The 18,383-nt window shown below is 31.7% G+C and overlaps 1 long non-coding RNA gene across 2 annotated transcripts in view; it reads left to right on the top strand.

The window, feature by feature from the left end:
* LOC110282268 (uncharacterized) overlaps nt 1-9,457 on the top strand; it is a 35,304-nt gene extending 25,847 nt beyond the window's left edge. For both annotated transcript variants that reach the window (XR_015430438.1, XR_011638187.2), the window contains exon 2: nt 9,083-9,457. This is a non-coding gene — a long non-coding RNA (uncharacterized LOC110282268). The remainder of the gene's footprint in view (nt 1-9,082) is intronic.
* Nucleotides 9,458-18,383: the final 8,926 nt, after the last annotated feature.

Here is an 18,383-nt window from a genome sequence, read left to right as displayed (position 1 = left end):
CTGAATGCTGAAAATAATTTTTTAGCATTTTATAAAAGTAAAAAAAAAATATTTTAATAAAATTAAGTTTTTCTGCAATTTATTAGCTGTTCATAATTAACGATGGTAAAACTTAATGACGGTATAATGATTATTTAAATCATTTTAGAAGGAGACGTATCATTTTGATAAATACGTGATCGATTCATGTAAAAACGTTTAGCGACTTAGTTGGTATATTGATACAAGTTTGAAAACAACAGTGATATAATTCATTTCACGTATCATTTTGATAAATACGTGATCGATTCATGTAAAAAAGTTTAGCGACTTAGTTGGTATATTGATACAAGTTTGAAAACAACAGTGATATAATTCATTTAAATATTCTTGTATATTAGTATCATCGTTGAGAATATTTTTATTCAAATACCTATTAAAATACCATTTTCATAATTTAGTTTAAATACAGTAGATTGAAGTTCTAAATTTAAATCTGAAATAGAAAACTGACGTGAGCTGTAAATAGAGAACAAACGTAATTTAAGGCATTTTTTTTGTAATAATATAGAGTCAGCAGTAGTAAAATTAGAATTTAATTCAATGAAATTAAGATTTTCGCGTAAAAATACAATAACACCACCTGATCTATTATCCTGTCTACAACAAAATTAAGAATTAAAACTCTCTATTGAATATAAGTTTTTTTCATTGTTGTTGTTGCTGTTAATTTACGTTGCACTAGAGCTTCACAATGGGCTATTGGCGACGGTCTGGGAAACATCCCGGAGGATGATCCGAAGACATGCCATCACAATTTTGATCCTCTGCGGAGGGGATGGCACACCCGCTTCGGTAGCCCGACGACCTGCGCGCGAAGTCGAGCACTTTACGGTAGCACAGTTTAACGAAGACCAATACCGCACACCCTCGGTCCCTGCGCAGACTGATCCAAGGGGTCACCCACCCGCACACTGACCGTAGCCAGTGATGCTTGACTTCGGTGATCTGCTGGGAACCGTGTCTTAACGATCAGTCCACTGAGGGACTAGTTTTTTTCATAATTACACCATTAATTAATCTATTTTTCTGACAGAACTATAGTTGAAATATTTGTTTTACATTCTGAATTTATAGCAATCAAAATTATCAAAACTCATTCGGATGTTGATATAAATAATATTAATAATAAAACTGTTATTAGTTGTCAAAATGATTAAATGTTATAATTGTTTACAATCTTGAAAGGTTACCTGTATTGAGTAAATTCTCCATTTAAGTCCTGATGAAAATTTTAGATGTTTCATTTCTTCTTAACGCTGGTTTTCGAATTTCTGTCACCAAGGAAAATAAAAAAGCTCTAGTTTGAGTGCTTTACACTCGAAGCAAGATTTTAAACTATATACATAATCTTGTCGTGAAGAATAATCTAGGCTTTAGAACAGGCAAATAACTTAAACATTTTAAACCTTTTTAAAAATTGCTAATTTGGTGGCATTTTCCACCTAGAGGAAAATTACAAAAATCACTGCTTTATTCTCAGTTTTTGCAAATTTTCATGAACACGCAACATTGGTTTCAAAAATCAAAAAAATGAGACGCTTTCACACAACTGTATTTTTTCTCCATATTGAAGCCATTCTAAACTTGACCTAACAGTAATGAGTAACAGTTGCAAACTCACAACAGTTATAAAAATACCATTATTATTCTCAAAAAAGCATCATTTCATACAGACCCTTCGAAAAACAGTCTTAAATAAATCTTGCCCTCACACATTCAGCTAATTTTCTTGAGAAATAGAAGTCCCCTCCGCAGAGGATCAAAATTGTGATGGCATGTCTTCGGATCATCCTCCGGGATGTTTCCCAGACCGTCGCCAATAGCCCATTGTGCAGCTCTAGTGCGACGTAAATTAACAACAACAACAACAATTGAGAAATAGAATACTTTCTTTAGTTAGGTAATCAGGTGATCGTTAAAGTATACTAGTATGTCAGTAAAACTGAGGTTTCATTCATATTTTTCTTTCTTTCGTCTTTTTTATGACTTTAAACTTTTATTGGATTGGATTTTAACTGAGCCGTAATAGATTTAGCTCGATATTTAATTCGATAGGCCAGAATAATATTTTCAAAAACATTATAGCTTGCTAGTTCATCGATTTTTGACAGAATTCGGTTAATATCTTTTTTTCGGAATGCTTGAAATTTCAAAATTGACCCGACGCGAGTATTGCTTTAATTCTGCAACAGAAAATTTTAGTTCCTTTTTATTTTTTTCCAAGTTCTCTCCAGTAAGTCTTCAGATTGGAGATTTTCATTTATATTTTATGCATTTATATTTTCATTTATATTTTATGAATAACTGAGTTATTAAATTTTATTTACTTGTTTAAAATCAAGCTTCTCTGAAACATTCTTGCCCCTCAGTGAATTGATCGTAAAGACACGGTTCCCAGTAGAACACCGAAGTCATGCATTACTGACTGCGGTCAGTAAGCGGGTGGGTGACCACTTTGATCAGCCTGCGTAAGGACCGAGGGTGTGCGGTATAAGTTCTCGCTAAACTGTTCTACCGTAAAGTGCTCGACTTCGTGCGCAGATCATTGAGTTACCAAAGCAGAGGAGCCATTCCCTCTGCAGAGGATCAAAATTGCGATGGCATATCTTCGAATCATTCTCAGGGATGTTTCCCAGATCATCGCCAATAGCCCATTATGCAGATCTAGTGTGACGTAAATAAAATACCTACCTACCTGAAACATTTTTATTTTTCTCGCTGTTAAGGATATTATTTCTGTATTTCAGTTTTTGTTGATACTTGTCACTGCATCCTTTAGTTTTATTTTATAACCATCATGGAACAGGCTACCCAATTTAGAGCTTATGGCTACTAATGTTCAACGCCGTATCCCTGTAATTTTAAACCCAATCCAGAAAATAAGGGAACTCCATCATCACGTTTTTGGAGATATTTTGCTTTCGTAGAGGACTTTTTGATGGAACTAACCAGCATTTGCGTTACAAGACGAGGAAAATCACGAAAATCTCCCACGGTTAGCCTGGCGGCAAGGGGACTCTAACCCATGATCCGTCTATCACTGAGGTTATTTCACGTCAGCACTGTAGTCGGTGCAAGCCGGGGGCGAAATTCGTATCGATCAGCCATCACTGGGATTCGAACCCGGTTCACCTCCTAAGGAGGCTAATGCTCTATCCCCTGGGCTACCACGGCTCTATAAAATTGTTTAACACAATTGAGTAATTGACAGATTTTAAGTAAATCTTCTTATGAAAGCATAAATATTTTTATTATGCAACTAAAAAGGTAAAGATCTGCCAAGAAGATTGAAAATACTTGACAAATAACCGACTATAATCTTTCTTTGGTAATAGGTCGATAGCTAAGCCTAGTTAGGTTTCGATGCATAGATCAAAAAGCTCATATTTTCAGAAATAAAGTTGATAATTAAGTAAACTCGCTTATTACGTGCAGTTGAAGTCTTTTGTATTTTTGGTTATATCACACAAATAAATACACAATTTACCTTTAATTTCCAAAATTTATGGAGCATTCAAAAACGACAATAACTAATCAGTGCCTACAGTGAAAGGCATCTGATTTGGTGTAAGATTTATTAATTACTTTTGGTTAAATTTAACTACATTATTTAAAGTGTGTATGAACTTCGGTATTGTCTTTAAATAATACACAATTTTACTGTTTTTCAGCACTAAATTTGGATAGGTATATCACTTAAGTTTTTGCAGTTAGATGACGTAGCTTTTAATTACGTCTTCCATTTCTAAATAGTATTTTTCCCGTAGTCTCACAGTGGACTGATCGTTAAGACGTGGTTCCCGGTTGAACACCGAAGTCAAGTGCGGGTGGGTGACCACTTGGATCTGTCTACGAAGGGAAAGTGGATCCTCGTTAAAATGTTCTACCGTAAAGTGCTCGACTTCGCTTGCAGGTCATCGGGCTACTGAAGCGGGGGTGCCCTCTACAGACGATCAAAATTGTGATGGTATGTCTTCAGATCATCCTCAGGGATGTTTCCCAGACCGTCGCCAATTGCCCATTGGGCAGTTCTAGTGCGACGTAAATAATCTACAACAACAACCCATTATAATTAAATTATTATTTCTTTTTAAAAATTCTATATTTTTAAAATATATTTCTCAGTTATAACAATGGAAAAAGGCATCAAGTGTTTAATTGTTGAATATACTGCGGTTTCGACTATATGAGGGGGATGATGGTATTTACTGATTTGATGTCATTTTTTTCTTTTTTTATATAAATTTCGCAAGATTATCGATAGCACTTTTTCTTCCTAGCGTAAGTATTAATTTTCGACTCCTTATGTGCATTCTTTTTTTGCTTCCTTTTAAACAAAGATTCTAAAAATATTTTTCAAAGCATTAAGGAAGCTTTACGTTTCGTTTATTTTAAGTATCGAAAACTTCATGTTGTTGTTGCTGTAGTTCATTTACGTAGCATTAGAGCTGCACAATGGGTTTGGTGACGGTCTGGGAAACATCCCTGAGGATGATCCAGAGACATGCCATCACAATTTTGATCCTCTACAGAGGGGATGGAACCCCCGCTTCGGTAGCCCGACGACCTGCACATGAAATCGAGCACTTTACGGTAGAACAGTTTAACCAGGACCAATACCGCACACCCTCGGTCCCTACGCAGACTAATCCAAGTGGTCACCCACCCGTACACTGACTGCAGCCAGTGATGTTTGACTTCGGTGATCTTCTGGGAACCGTGTCTTAACGATTAGTCCACTGCGGGACTCGAAAACTTCATAGAATACCCTTAAACTAAACTCAGTGGCGCTACAGCCAATAGAGGGGCTGTGTCCATCTTAGTTTTCTTGACCTTAGGGTGCAGGAAAACATTTATTCTCTCTCTTTCTTTGCTTATCATTTTTTAAGTTTTTACTAAAACAAATAGATGTGCCAGAAAAATCTTAATGTTGACAGTTACTATAGTACTTTTTTAAAGATTGTTATTAGATAAATTATACCAAATTCAAATTATAATAAATAATAATAATCAGTCCAAGTTCAAATTATAATAAATAATTTATCTAATTGTTATTAGAGAAGTTATTTATTATGTGTCAGTTGTTATTAGATAAATTAAACCAAGTATATGTGCGAAAAGTTTATAATTGATTTCCTTGCTTGTTTATAAGTTTAAGGAAAGGATGTTTTTAATACTTATACGCTTTTAAAAAATATTTTCAAATTTTTAAGATCTATAAGCTAATAAATTTTAATTAGATTTAAAAATATACAATTTAGAGTTAAAATTAATTTTTTTTAATTAGAAGAAAAATTAATTTTTTGAAAAGATATTTTTGAAGATTTAAAAATAAAATCAAAAATTCATCAAATGTACGTTTGATTAAAACAAGTACTTTAAACTTATTTATTCATCCTCAAAATAATTTTTTAAATATTTTTCATGTTTTTTTGAAATATTTCAATAACAATATGTCATTTTCGCGTAAAATATATGTTAGTCCAAAAAAGCACCGATAGTTTTCCCCATTACTATATTGTTTAAGATAATCTGATATGCTAAAATTCATTAAAAAGTTATTTTAATATAAATTTTGTTTGAATAGAAAAAGTATATTGCAAAAAACAGTAAATATCAGGAGTATATAATATAAATAATATCAATAGAGTTCTGAATAGGCTGTGTTAATGTTATCGTATCCATCTCTTAAGACGTGCTCTATTTTAAGAATGTTGAATATTTTTAAAAATGGGAAAGTGTTCTGGGCAAACTCTTACATGTACAAGGGAAATATGTTTTAGAGTTCATTACAACTTTTTATGAGACGAAATTCTGGTAAAATTACGACACTGAATGGAAATGACATTTCTGATTAAAAAAAAACAACAACATAATTCTGGTTTATGAAACCAAAATGTATGGTACTTAAAACAATTAATTTGTTAATTTTTCCTTTCATATGGTACCAGTGTACCAGAAATTCTGGTTTACAGTTCTTATTATTACTCATTTAGCAAAAAAATACATTCCTGAAAAGTAAATTTAACTGAATAAATAGTTTTTATGTCAGGCTCTAAGGTTTCAAGATATAATTACCAAATTTTACCACATTTACTAAATTTTATCACTTATAATGAAATTATATTTTTATATTAGTTTACAAAAATTATTAACAAAACAATTCGATAAAAGTTACCTAGATTTATAGTGTTTCCATTGAGCCAGAAACATGGTTATTTTAATCGTATTCTGATACTTTAGTCTGATACTTTTTTTATCAGTGTATTTATGATGCAAAAATAAAATCTGAATTAATTAATTGTAATGATATACCATTTCTGAAGAAAACAGTAACTTTTAATGCCTTAGACTTAAAATTTATATTTTTGGGGATCACTTATCTTTGGATAATTAGATTTAATGTTTTATGACTTTTGATTTATAATAAAATTTCCAAATACTTTTTTTTACTATTCAATATCAGAGCTCTAATTTGAATTAATTGAAAAGTCTATGTACTACAGACAAAGCCACGTATATTTTTTTTAATTATTATCACCGAAATATTTTAACAACGAGCATATTTCTTCAGTAGATTACATTAATATTTTACATGACATTAATGTTTTATGAAAAAATCGTTACTCTAAAAAAATTAATTTTTAATTTACACATTAATATTTACTGCAAATTTAATTGATAATGTTTTTTTTTTACTTTTGCAATATTCGCTGATATGTTAAATTATTTCTTTAATTAGCTTCAAAATTTATAAAATGAGAAAATAAGCTGCATCACTAATGACTTTTCTATTTTCAGAATTTAATTAATGGAAATATCATTTGATCTTTTGTTCTAAAAGATATTTAATTCTGTTTAAGTGGAAAGAAAAAAACTTATTGTCTACTTTATAGAGTAAAAGATGTGATGTTGTTTTAAAAATTACTTTTCAGACTAATTGCATTTTTTGGGAATTTGTTTCTACGATATGATTTGCTGACAGGTTTATTATTTCAAGTTTAAATGCAGATTTGATTCATTTAAAAATTAATAAAAATCACATCAAATACCGAATACAAGTACTGGTATTGAGTGTTTTGAGTTTTAAAATAATCTATATATGAGTCGTTCAAGATTGCACATTGATTTATATGAAGTGTCCGATTAGCACATTGATTTATATAAAGTGTCCGATTAGCACATTGATTTAAATAGAGTGCTCGATTAGCACATTGATTTATATAAAGTGTCCAATTAGCACATTGATTTATATGAAGTGTTCGATTAGCACATTGATTTAAATAGAATGTCCGATTAGCACATTAATTTATATAAAGTGTCCTATTAGCACATTGATTTAAATAGAGTGTCTGATCAGCGCATTCATTTATATAAAGTGTCCGAATAACATATTGATTTGTATAAAGGGGATGAAACAAATCAATTCATTGCAATAAAAAAAATAGTGAAAATAAGATGAAAGAATTGACATTGTTTTTGAAAATTCTTTTTATAAAATTCTCTAAAGCTTAAATAAATATTGCAGAACGCCTACATACAAATATAACAGTACACAAAATGTATAAGAAATAAAAGTAATGTTATAATTTTTGAGTCCTCGGTGGAGTGAATTTTTTTGGTAAAGGAAAAAAGTAATAAAGTTGAATTAAGTGTTCAAATTTTTACATTCTTCGTAACATAAAATATTAATTTGCATATATTTTTATAACAGATTTTCCATAAAAATGAATATTATCAGTTTTGCTACAATATATTATTTGCAATTAATATACCAGCAGTATGTGTGATGTATTTAAGATTATGTCATTTCGATTTGTTCTTAAGTTTTAATAGCGTAACAGGTGGAATAGTGAAACGTATAGAAGCAAAATATCTTTTGCTACTATACGTTTTCATTAATATATTCTCATGTTTGTATCGGTGGAATCAAAATTTAGACCACTTTCCGATTAGGCAGAGTCCTTATATCTCTACTTAATGGAACTTTAATCGTTTTCTGTTTGTTAAAAACAGAATTTAGAGTCATATTATCGTACAGCTGGTAAGTTCTGGCCACAATTCGACTAGGCAAAATCTCAAATTCTTAAATTGTAACTATACCTCTATGTTTGGCAGCAATAGTTTGCCAATTGTTACCAGCATAATTTATCGTCACATTGCCATCGAATAGAAAGTATCGTCAATAGAAATTTCGAGAGGAATCAGTGAGTTAAAGTGATTTCTGATTGAGCTCTATGTCTGATGAAATTAAATATTACAATTGTTATGAGACCACTACAGACGGAATTTATCGGCAGTTGATATTTTGACTACCTTCCTTCTGATTAGAGTACTCAAAATTAATATCAGTTGGAAATCTTGGAAAAATAAATATTTAATAATATACTAATATTAAATATATTATATTATTAAATGTAATATTGTTAATATTAAATAAGGGAAGTAAACCTGATCGGATAAAACCAGGTACAAACCGAAATAACGAGAAAAAAAACTTAATTTCTTCCCACTGTAATATTCATTTATAGCATTAAATTAATCTAGTGGTAATAATAATAAGAAGAATACACTAGTTTTAGAAATTAAGAGAGTTTGTAGACTCGGTCGATTATCTCTAGAACTACTGGACCGATTTTAATGAAATTTGATACGTACATACATTGATACAGTACAAAAAAGAAAATCATTCAGCAATTGTATTACAAACGCATGATCGTTCGTAACACTCGTTGGAGTCGGAAGGTATGATATTGCCACAGGAAAATTCAGGTCAATTGCCACAGGAAATGATAAACTGCTTTATTTCAAGTATGAAATAACGCTGCAAGGCCTGTATATCTGTAAAAGGTGAGCATACCCCCTATTAATCCATTCTTTGCTTATTTTGCAACCGCTGTTTCATACCTTCCGACTCCAACGAGTGTTATGCACGATCATACGCATGTATTACAATTGTTGAATAGTTATTTGTTTTGTATTGTAGATGTATGTGTGTTATTTGAAGTATTATAATAAGTTTTTTTTTTTGCCTTTTTAGTTTGTTGGAGTGAAGTTCATGCAAAAGATTTGTCCTGTAACAAAGGTTTAGAAAGTGACCAAAGTGAAAACTTCTCAAATGAAGAGAGCTCTCGTAACCGGAGAAAAGAAAGTTATGATGGAAATATTCTAAAGACATTGCTCTTGCATTTGATCAAATATCCTAGAAGGTTAAACAGAGCTGAAGGCAAGTCAGAAAATTACAGTCTTCGAGCGAATTATATACCCAGATTAGGACGTAAGAGGAACTACCCAATTTAAAACCCAATCAATTGTCTAAAGTAAAAATATTTAATACATCGATTTTCAAGATATTTGTTTGTCAAAAATGTCTTTCTTTTCTTAGAGTGTGATACAATAAAAATCTGTCGCGTTGCTTCTTTTGTCTTCATTCTAATGATAAGAGCTGTTTTTTAAGTAAGGGGTGTTTTGTTGTGTACACGAATAGGTGACGCTTGCGTTGTGTCCTGGCATTCCTTGGGAACAACTGTGCTCAGTTACAGCTGTGTAGGTAACGGTCAGTTCTGTGTCTTCAAAATGTTTAAGTTTAGCCTCCACACGGCTTTTTAAGGGTAGTCTGATCAGACCACTATAGATGTAAACCAGTTTACGAAAGAGCCCTTTAAAAGAAAATCTAGAAAAAATAAGAAAGTGGTTTTTTGTTTAATTTATGAACATGATTGGTTTGTCTACCACTACAGATACAATTCTCAAATATATATGATAAATTTCTCTCTCATATATATGATACTTAAAAAATAAACTCTCTATGGCAGAAGGGAAGATTATAAGAAGACTCGTCGGCGCCCCTAAATGCATTAGCAATAATAGTATAAAAAGGGATCTTAAAATTGATGACATCAACGTCTATATAAAAAATTTAAACCAAAATTTCTACGATGAAGCAAAAACCTGTACCACCAGCAATTTTAACTCACTCCTAGATATTGAATTAATTGACGACAACACTAAATTTTGCCCAATCACTGCCTTTTTCCTTAGGGATATGACGTAGCCCTAGCACACGAAATACACTCTCGATTTGTAGTGCTAAGCACCACCTCTTCCCCCCATCTCCAATCCACCTCACTACTCCTCATCATCGAATTACTACTACAGATGGATCGGTTAATGCCGCTTCGCGGCAGCGCACCAAGATTTATGTAATTTCTACCATTCTACCATTCTATATATGATAAATTTCTCACATTTAAAATAGAATTTGGGTTCAAGCGGGTTTTGAAAATTAATGGTTTTTATAAAATCAATTTCAAATAAATAACGCAGTAAAAATTGTTTTCTGAAAAACTCACAAAATTTCGTTGAGGATGAATATACTAAAATCAGGTGTTGTGTTATTATCGCTGGTAGCTAAGAACAAGAATGTAATTTCTTATTATAGCCTTGTAAAAAAGATGTTCATTTTAGGTCAGTTGAAAAGTTAGTCAGAATAATTGAAATTACAAGACATATGCAGTCCCTTGCGGAATAGTTAGACGCATAATAAGATTCCATGTAAAATCTTAATTATCAGGCGATACTATACGGCGCTACTGTTTTTACGCGGCTGAAACTGGTTTACACTTGTTTATGTTCGTGTATCAATTGGTTAACATTGTAAGACCATACGGTAAAAATAAATGCAAATAGGAAGTATATAAAAAATCTCCTGAATAAAAACCCATTACATGTATGTTTAAATATAAAAATATTGCATATAAACTCGTGCAAAACACGTAAATATTAAAAGACTTCAGTGCCTCCAATAATTTGGTCTAATTATTACAATATACTAATATAATACTTGATATACTAAAATCATAGTATAATTTATATAATATATTGATATATTATAAAAATTAGACGGCGAATATATGATTTATTACATAAATAAATCGACGATATATAATATATCGTCAAATTTAACCCATTGATACACGAACGTAAGCAAGTGCAAAACGGTTTCAGACACGTAAAAACAATAAAGCTGTATAGTATCACCTGATAATTAAGATTTTACATAGATTATTACAGTGCGTCTAATAATTTGGCCAGGAACAGTAAATACATAAAATTTTCAAAGTTAGAGAAAAAACACTGTAACTCACTCACTGAGAGCAAAAAATTTACTCCCACATTCTAAATTGTAATAAACTGTTTTCTCAAAAATTTTATTTAAAATTTTGTCCCTAAATCAGTTTTCAAATGTTTTCATTGATTACTTGACTTCAAGATTATTTGACTTCAAACTAACACATCAAGTTTCAACTTAGTAACTGGTTCCCTTTTTAAACCCATACTAGCATGTGAATATTTATATTTCAGTTGGAATTTAAAGAATTCAACAATTCGCCCAGACAGTTATTGTAGGGTATCATTTGTCAATAAGTTTTGTTATATGATGCAAACTGAAATTTTTGGAGAGCCCTTTACCATTTAGAGCTTTCAATAAAAAGTACAAAAGCTACTTAGAAAAATTGCTCTGGAATTCTTTTACATTTTCTAGATATTTAAATCTGGCTTTTTTTCTTTACTAAATAAGCCTTGGAAAAAATAGTGGAAAAATTCAGATAATTTCTGAGCATCTGCAGAATTAAAAAAAAATTGCTTTAAATGCCTGTATTCCGCTCAATTTGCAGCGAAATGTTTAAATTTTAAAATATGTTACTCATTAAAAATTGCTCTAAGAACTTAGTTTTATTTCATTGAATATTTCTAAATTTTTAAGGAAAAATTGAGGCAAATTAAGTTTACATCTCCCCGAATATTTGAGCTAGGATTAAAGAATTTTGTGCAGTTATTGCATATAGTAACCAAAGTAATTCATACTAGTTGCAAGCTTATTTATTTATTTATTTTTTGCATAGGGTGTTGAAAGCTTTTCCGTTCGTAATTTATTGCCTGTTCTAATCTCTAAAAACTTTAAACTTGTTATGAATGAGAAAAATGTTATGCATGACCTAAACACTTAAAATAATTCGCAAAAAAATATTTCTTGAAAATAAAAAAAAATAATGAGAGAGTTCAATCTAAATTATTCTTGTTTCTTGATATCCAAGATAAAGCTTCCACTTACCTCTCTTTTTTATAAACAGCCGTGTTTTCCTTCGGTAGGTAAATTTGATGAGGCTTTGGTATTACTGACATCATATTTAAATCTGCATTAAATCTAATTTATAATGTATTAAAGATTAATATTTAAAATGAAATGATACATGAATTACGTTAATTAAAAGGGTGATGAAAATTAATATCTTTAGTTCCATTCCAGCTAACAACAATTAACTTGAAAGTTTTGAGGGATCTGATGACAGTTTTTATTAAGAGGGACGTCCTCGGACGTTCATTTGGGCGCGGGAGGTCTTTGAAATCGAGACAACTCTTAATGAGTGACAAACAATGAATTCAGTCACTTACTTCGCTTTATCATCTGCTCTTAAACCTTTCGTTACTCTAAATTAAAAATATTGCAGCAAAATGTCTCAAAACAGGACAAACACACAAAAGAAAGAAATATCATCAAATTTATGAAATATTCAATGTTAAAAAAATGCACATAATGATTGAGAAATAAATATGTTTGTCATGCGATCGACAAATAGCAACCTTGCTCAGGATTGTTCACATCTCAAAAATAGCGACGTATCGTCGGATACCACGAGAAGACCAAAAATTTCTTTTTGTGAATGTTCATAGAGCTCCTTCATTAAAAAATTAAATTTGATAACTGCCTACATAGTAACTATATACCCCATGATGTAATCTAACGAACATCTGCTTCCAGCCATTGGGTTGGTGGGGAAGCAATTAAAAATTTACAGTGCGTAACAAATTTAGCAGAATTTTGCCTCAAAACATTTTTCTACCTGAAATTTCAAGTCTTTATTATGGAATATAAAAATTAAGAATCATTAACAATCGTGCTTAGATAACTCAAAAATCAGTCTTGTCACTTTTTAAAACTTATGGAAGACTGCACAAAACTCAAAAACTGCAAAGATGACAGAACGAAAATTTTTAGAATATTAAAAATCAAGGTTAGACAATTTTCTTTAGGCAAGTATGGTTTTGAAAAAATGCATGGATGTGAGCAGGTTTTAAATTCTCAACATGATTTTTAGAAATTTTATTATTTATGCCAAACGCCAAAGTTTTCAGGCAATTTTAGCTTTTAAGAAAATTAAAATCTGAAATTTCTTTAATTTGCAAGAGCTTAACATAAGTGCAGGTTAGCTCCTTCAAAAGTAAATTCATTTCAAAAAAATTTTAAAAAATTAAAGTTTTAAATTTTGGAAAGTCAAAAATTTATACACTGATGCTTTTTAAATGAAATCGATATAAACAAATTATCGGTATAAATTGTCTGCTATGCATCTCAAACATGTCATAAAGTCAAAACATTGCTTAAAGAGTTTCCCACTATAAAAACTTCCTGAATAACAATACCAGAAAAAATTAAACTAAAACATCAATGAAAGCTAAATTAAAATATTAGTAAAATTAAATTAAGAAAATACATACCTCGTTAATACGTTTCTTGGACTAAAATAACTTTGGAAAGAATACATTTGGAAATTTAACTTTAGCAAAAGCAACATAGCTATTAAGCCTAGATAAAAAAGCAGCCTAGATAAAAAAGCTAGTGGATGAAAGTAACCATAGTTTGGCGCACTTCGGGCTCACAATTTAAGAAATTTCACGCAGGAAAAAAGTAAGTAGAGTGCAGAATAAAGATTTCACCCAGAATAAGTTGTTCCAATGATCAGATTTTCAGTAACTAGGTAAAGATCATAATGGTTTAAACTTGCGACCTCAATTATGTTATGTTAAGTGACAAATAATTAATAGCTGTCAATAATGAGCATAACTGAGGTTACTCTTTTTGAACCATTATGGTTAAAGCTCTGAAAATCTGATCATTGAAACGAAAATACACAATTAAATTCATTTTTCCTACGGTACAACATTGAAACGGAAATGAATTGAATCTTAAAATATTTGATCGAAGTTTAATAATGTTCCCTTATTGGAAAATTTTAATAGAACATTTAATCTATCCAAGTAAAATGCTAGAATAACAAAAAGACCAAAACTAAAATTACGTGTACAATATATTTATTTAGATCAATTACAAAACAACTGAAGTTGAAATTTCATGTAACGTAAAAATCTTACAAAATAGCCACTTTTACAATAGTACATCGAACAATTTAATACAATATCAAATATATCTAAATACGATATAAAAAAATTTACTAGGAATTTAAATTTGATGGAAAACATAAATGTCGCATTTTATTCCTTAACAAATCTTTCCCAGAAGTAATATTTTTCTATATCTGGAAAATATCGCTGAAGAAATTAGTTAATTCAGAGCAATATGAACGTCTGTACTCTACAATGCTAGTAAAGCGTTGGGTGGTGTTTCGGAGCACGAACCTGCAACCTTTTGTTCAGGACCTTACTCTAGACCACTTCAGCCCTTTAAAAGTTAATTTATCGAGAAAAACTTAGTATCTAATTTAACAGTTAGATTTCGTTGTACGCGGTACTTCAGGTCACGGATCTATCATCACAATCCAGGACTCTTACTGCACCATAGTCTGAAAAACGATTGGACGAAGTTCGAAAACTACCAATTCGGATTTCAGTGGAAGAGAGATTTTCGCTTCATAACACATTTCTCTAATACAATGACATATATTTGCCAAAAGTCAGGATTTCTTTTCGTAAATATCCAACGAAAGTGTATGTCCAAAATCTCTTAGTAGACGTTCATAGTGCTTAACATCCTCTATGATTAAAAAATTAAATATGAGCTTTCTGCTCACTTCGTTATTAATGACCCCTTCCATTATTTAACACACAGATATAGGCACAATCTCCCAACTATTTAGAGCCAGTGTGACTAATAAGAATTCATAAAATCTATTATTGTCAATGTAGTCGAAAGCCGATTGTTCAAACATTACCCCATAGTTCAGCTGGCATTTCAACCACCACTAAAAAGCCGTAAAGCTAGCGAGTATAAAAGAAAACAAGGGATTGATAACCGTAATAGAGATAGTAAGCAAGTTTGTGTCCTGAAGTCACTGAATAACATCAGTCATTACGATCTAGAAGCATAAATGAGCTTTTTATTGTTGTTAATATATGGCTGTTTTTAAGTGGCCAAACGGTATTGTCCGCCACACATTCTGTAGCGTGGAGGTATCTTTGCTGTTCTTTTCTAAATTGAACTCTCTGTTTTTCTACCTAACAAAAGCTTATAAGATGAGCACATCAGCTTTCACATATGTTTTTTTCTTTCAACAACAAGCACTAAACTTATTGTTCTTCATCATGGTTATTTTGCGTTGCCTGATGAGCACTTTGTGACCAAAGTCAATGAGGCGAGCAATATCACCCATGCCACGCTGTCACGTTCATAGGGTGGGCCACATTCACACATCATCCAAAACAGAGTACAGCACACAGAGAAACATCTATGACCTGAACGGGATTCGAACCCGCAGCCTTTTGTGTCATCGTTAGGTACGCTAACCGCTCAGGCACCAGGCCGGCGCCTGCTTGCCTGCCTGCTCATATGTGCACAAGTAAATAAAATAAACGCCTGTTTAAGAAAATGAGCATATCTCGAACTCCTGTTTAATAAAATGAACACAGCTCAAAATAGATAAGTAAAAATGATTCTCGAGACTCAATAAGTGTAAGTGAAAGCATAATGAACGTAAGTGTTTCAGAGCTGAAAATGTGTATTCAAAATGCGTATTTAAGTAAACAGACCTAGCATTTGATTCTGTTTGTCAAACTACTCTTACAAGCATTGTTTAAAAGAATTAACCAACGAATCAAAGTAAAATCTTGATGCGTAAGTAATTTAGTTTCTATTTTATTACGCATTTTATGATATATCTATTTTGTAAAGCACGTATTTTCTATTCCATTTTTTTTAAATTCTCATTTTGAGTTCTATCTGTTTTCTTAAACTCGAATTCTAAGCTATGTTCAAAATTAAAAGCTCATTGATGAAACACTTACAGCTAGATGCTTCACATGCACCTTTAGAGTTTTAAAATGTAAGAGCTAAATTTATTTTATTATTTTTTTTTTAAATATTCTTTTTTTGTTCTAATATTTTAGCATGTATTTACCCGGTATTTTCTCCACACTTGAGAAAATAAATCTTAATTGTAGAGGATTATTTGCCTGTGATCTCCGTTTAGTGTTGTGGCGTAATTACCACTACAATTACACAAGCCTGCGAAATTGAAGTTTTTGAAAAATACAAGAGAAGTTATTGTTGATTTATATGTTTTTTGATGTGCTGATTTCGAATATGACCTTAATTTTCCTCAATCACGTCAGGATTTTTTGTAAAATCGGTATTAATGTTTTTACTAAAATCCTATTTGGAAAGGAATTCTCTCAAACAATTTTGCATGTACTATCTGGTAACTGTCGTCTTCATTCATTTTGATCTATGTAAAATTTAATCTTGTAAAAGTAAATTGATTTTTGAGTGATTGGCTAATTTTTTATTGGTTTAAATGAATAAAGATTACTGTTGCCAGATCGCACAAGTAACGTCTGGTCGAGAGAAAAACAATAAGCTCCTTGAGTTTAAACTTTATACATCAGTTTCTAGAAGAAAATCACCAACATACATTTAATTTATTTTTATTAATATAACTGACGGAAAATTGACGATTGACCCAGAATAGCAAATATTGTGCACAATTTCTTTATAATCAGGATCCTTGTAGTTACCCAGAAATTTACTCACGAAATCTTTGAAAGTAATCCAAACTTCTTTCTCCGTTCCTGTCATGTTAATCTCAAAATTTTTTCATGAGTTTGTGGATATCTGGACCAAAAAATATTACCCTTTCAACTTGGCTTGGGATAAACCTGGAAACTTTTAGCATAGGTATTTTAAACAATTTCCATCTTTTGGAACAGCCTTGACAAACTGCCTCATTACACCCAATTTTATATGTAGCGGAGGTAACAATGCTTTTTTTGGATCAACTAAGCTGTTTCGAGTACCTGGGTCAAGATTTTGCCTTTTCGGCCATTATTATGTTGAGTCTTGTCATGGCTGTCCCATTCGCAAATTAAGCATGGGAATCTTGTAAATCCACGTTGTTGGCCAAGAAGCATGGAGATGACTTTCAAATCACAGCAAATGGTCCAACTGCGGTCGATATATTTTATTTTGTCCAGGATGAGAGTCAGGTTTTCATAGAAATCTTTTAAATATACCTTGTGTCCAACTGGTACAGATGCATAATGGCTCCCATGATGAAGAAGGACGGCTTTGAGGCTTCTTTTGGATGAATCTATAAACAGTCTCCACTCATCTTTATTGTAGATGATATGAAACTTGCTCATCAATCCAGGAACATCAAAACAATAGACCAAGCTCTCCTTTTTATCAAAGTATTTGATAAATTCTTTTTCCCGATTCCTGTACCAATAAAAAGATGTTCCTTTAGCTAATAATTTTTTTTCTTTCAGTCAGGAGCTTAACAATTCAGCAGCCTCTTTTGAAAGGCCCAGATCTCTAGTCAGATCATTAAGTACTATCTGAGAGAAGGGCTGAGGCGAACCGGCTACTGATGGCTTATATTCGATATCGAAGCCTTGAACTTCTGGATGTTGTAAGTCTGAAGACTTTGAAGGGATGACTGGCAATTCAGTTCGAGGCACCGGCACATCAGGTTCATGAGGAACGGGACGTATGACCAACGGAATGTTATCAGGAAAAGATATAAGACTTTGATTTTTTCGGTTATATCCATGAACATGACAGGAACAAAAATAACAATCAAAGCGGTTTTGGGGCTCCCTCCAAGTCATAGGAATTCCATATCGTAAAGCAGTCTTCTTTTCTCGGTAAGCGTAGATCATTGAGGCACTGCACACAAGCTTAATGAGGAGAAACGATTTGTCCTGGTATCCGAGTTTCATGCCAAAATATGTAAGATAAAGTTGTCTTGCATAGTCTGTAATGCTCCTCTTTCGATTTTTAACAACACTATATTCGCCGTGTATATAACAAAAGTCATCTGGAAAATTTTCACAATGTCTCGAACTCGAAGCCATGTTTTACGAAACGTAAAGAGAGAAAATCAGACGTTAAAAATGCGTCAGAAAAATGACTCCCTATTACGCTTGCTAGAGTTTCTGAGAGGTCAGCGAACCTAGATAAGAATTCTCGCGAAGCTATTGGTAGAGAAAGATTGGGACCGAGAGAGGGACGATGATCGAAAGATGTCATAGAGGGGTATTTTTATAGA

Source organism: Parasteatoda tepidariorum, chromosome 11 (assembly GCF_982258835.1).
Source record: "Parasteatoda tepidariorum strain Cologne lab strain chromosome 11, Ptep-v5.0, whole genome shotgun sequence".
NCBI classification, from domain to species: domain Eukaryota; kingdom Metazoa; phylum Arthropoda; class Arachnida; order Araneae; family Theridiidae; genus Parasteatoda; species Parasteatoda tepidariorum.
Note: the sequence above shows the minus strand (reverse complement) of the source record. Positions and strands in the feature narration are given on the sequence as shown.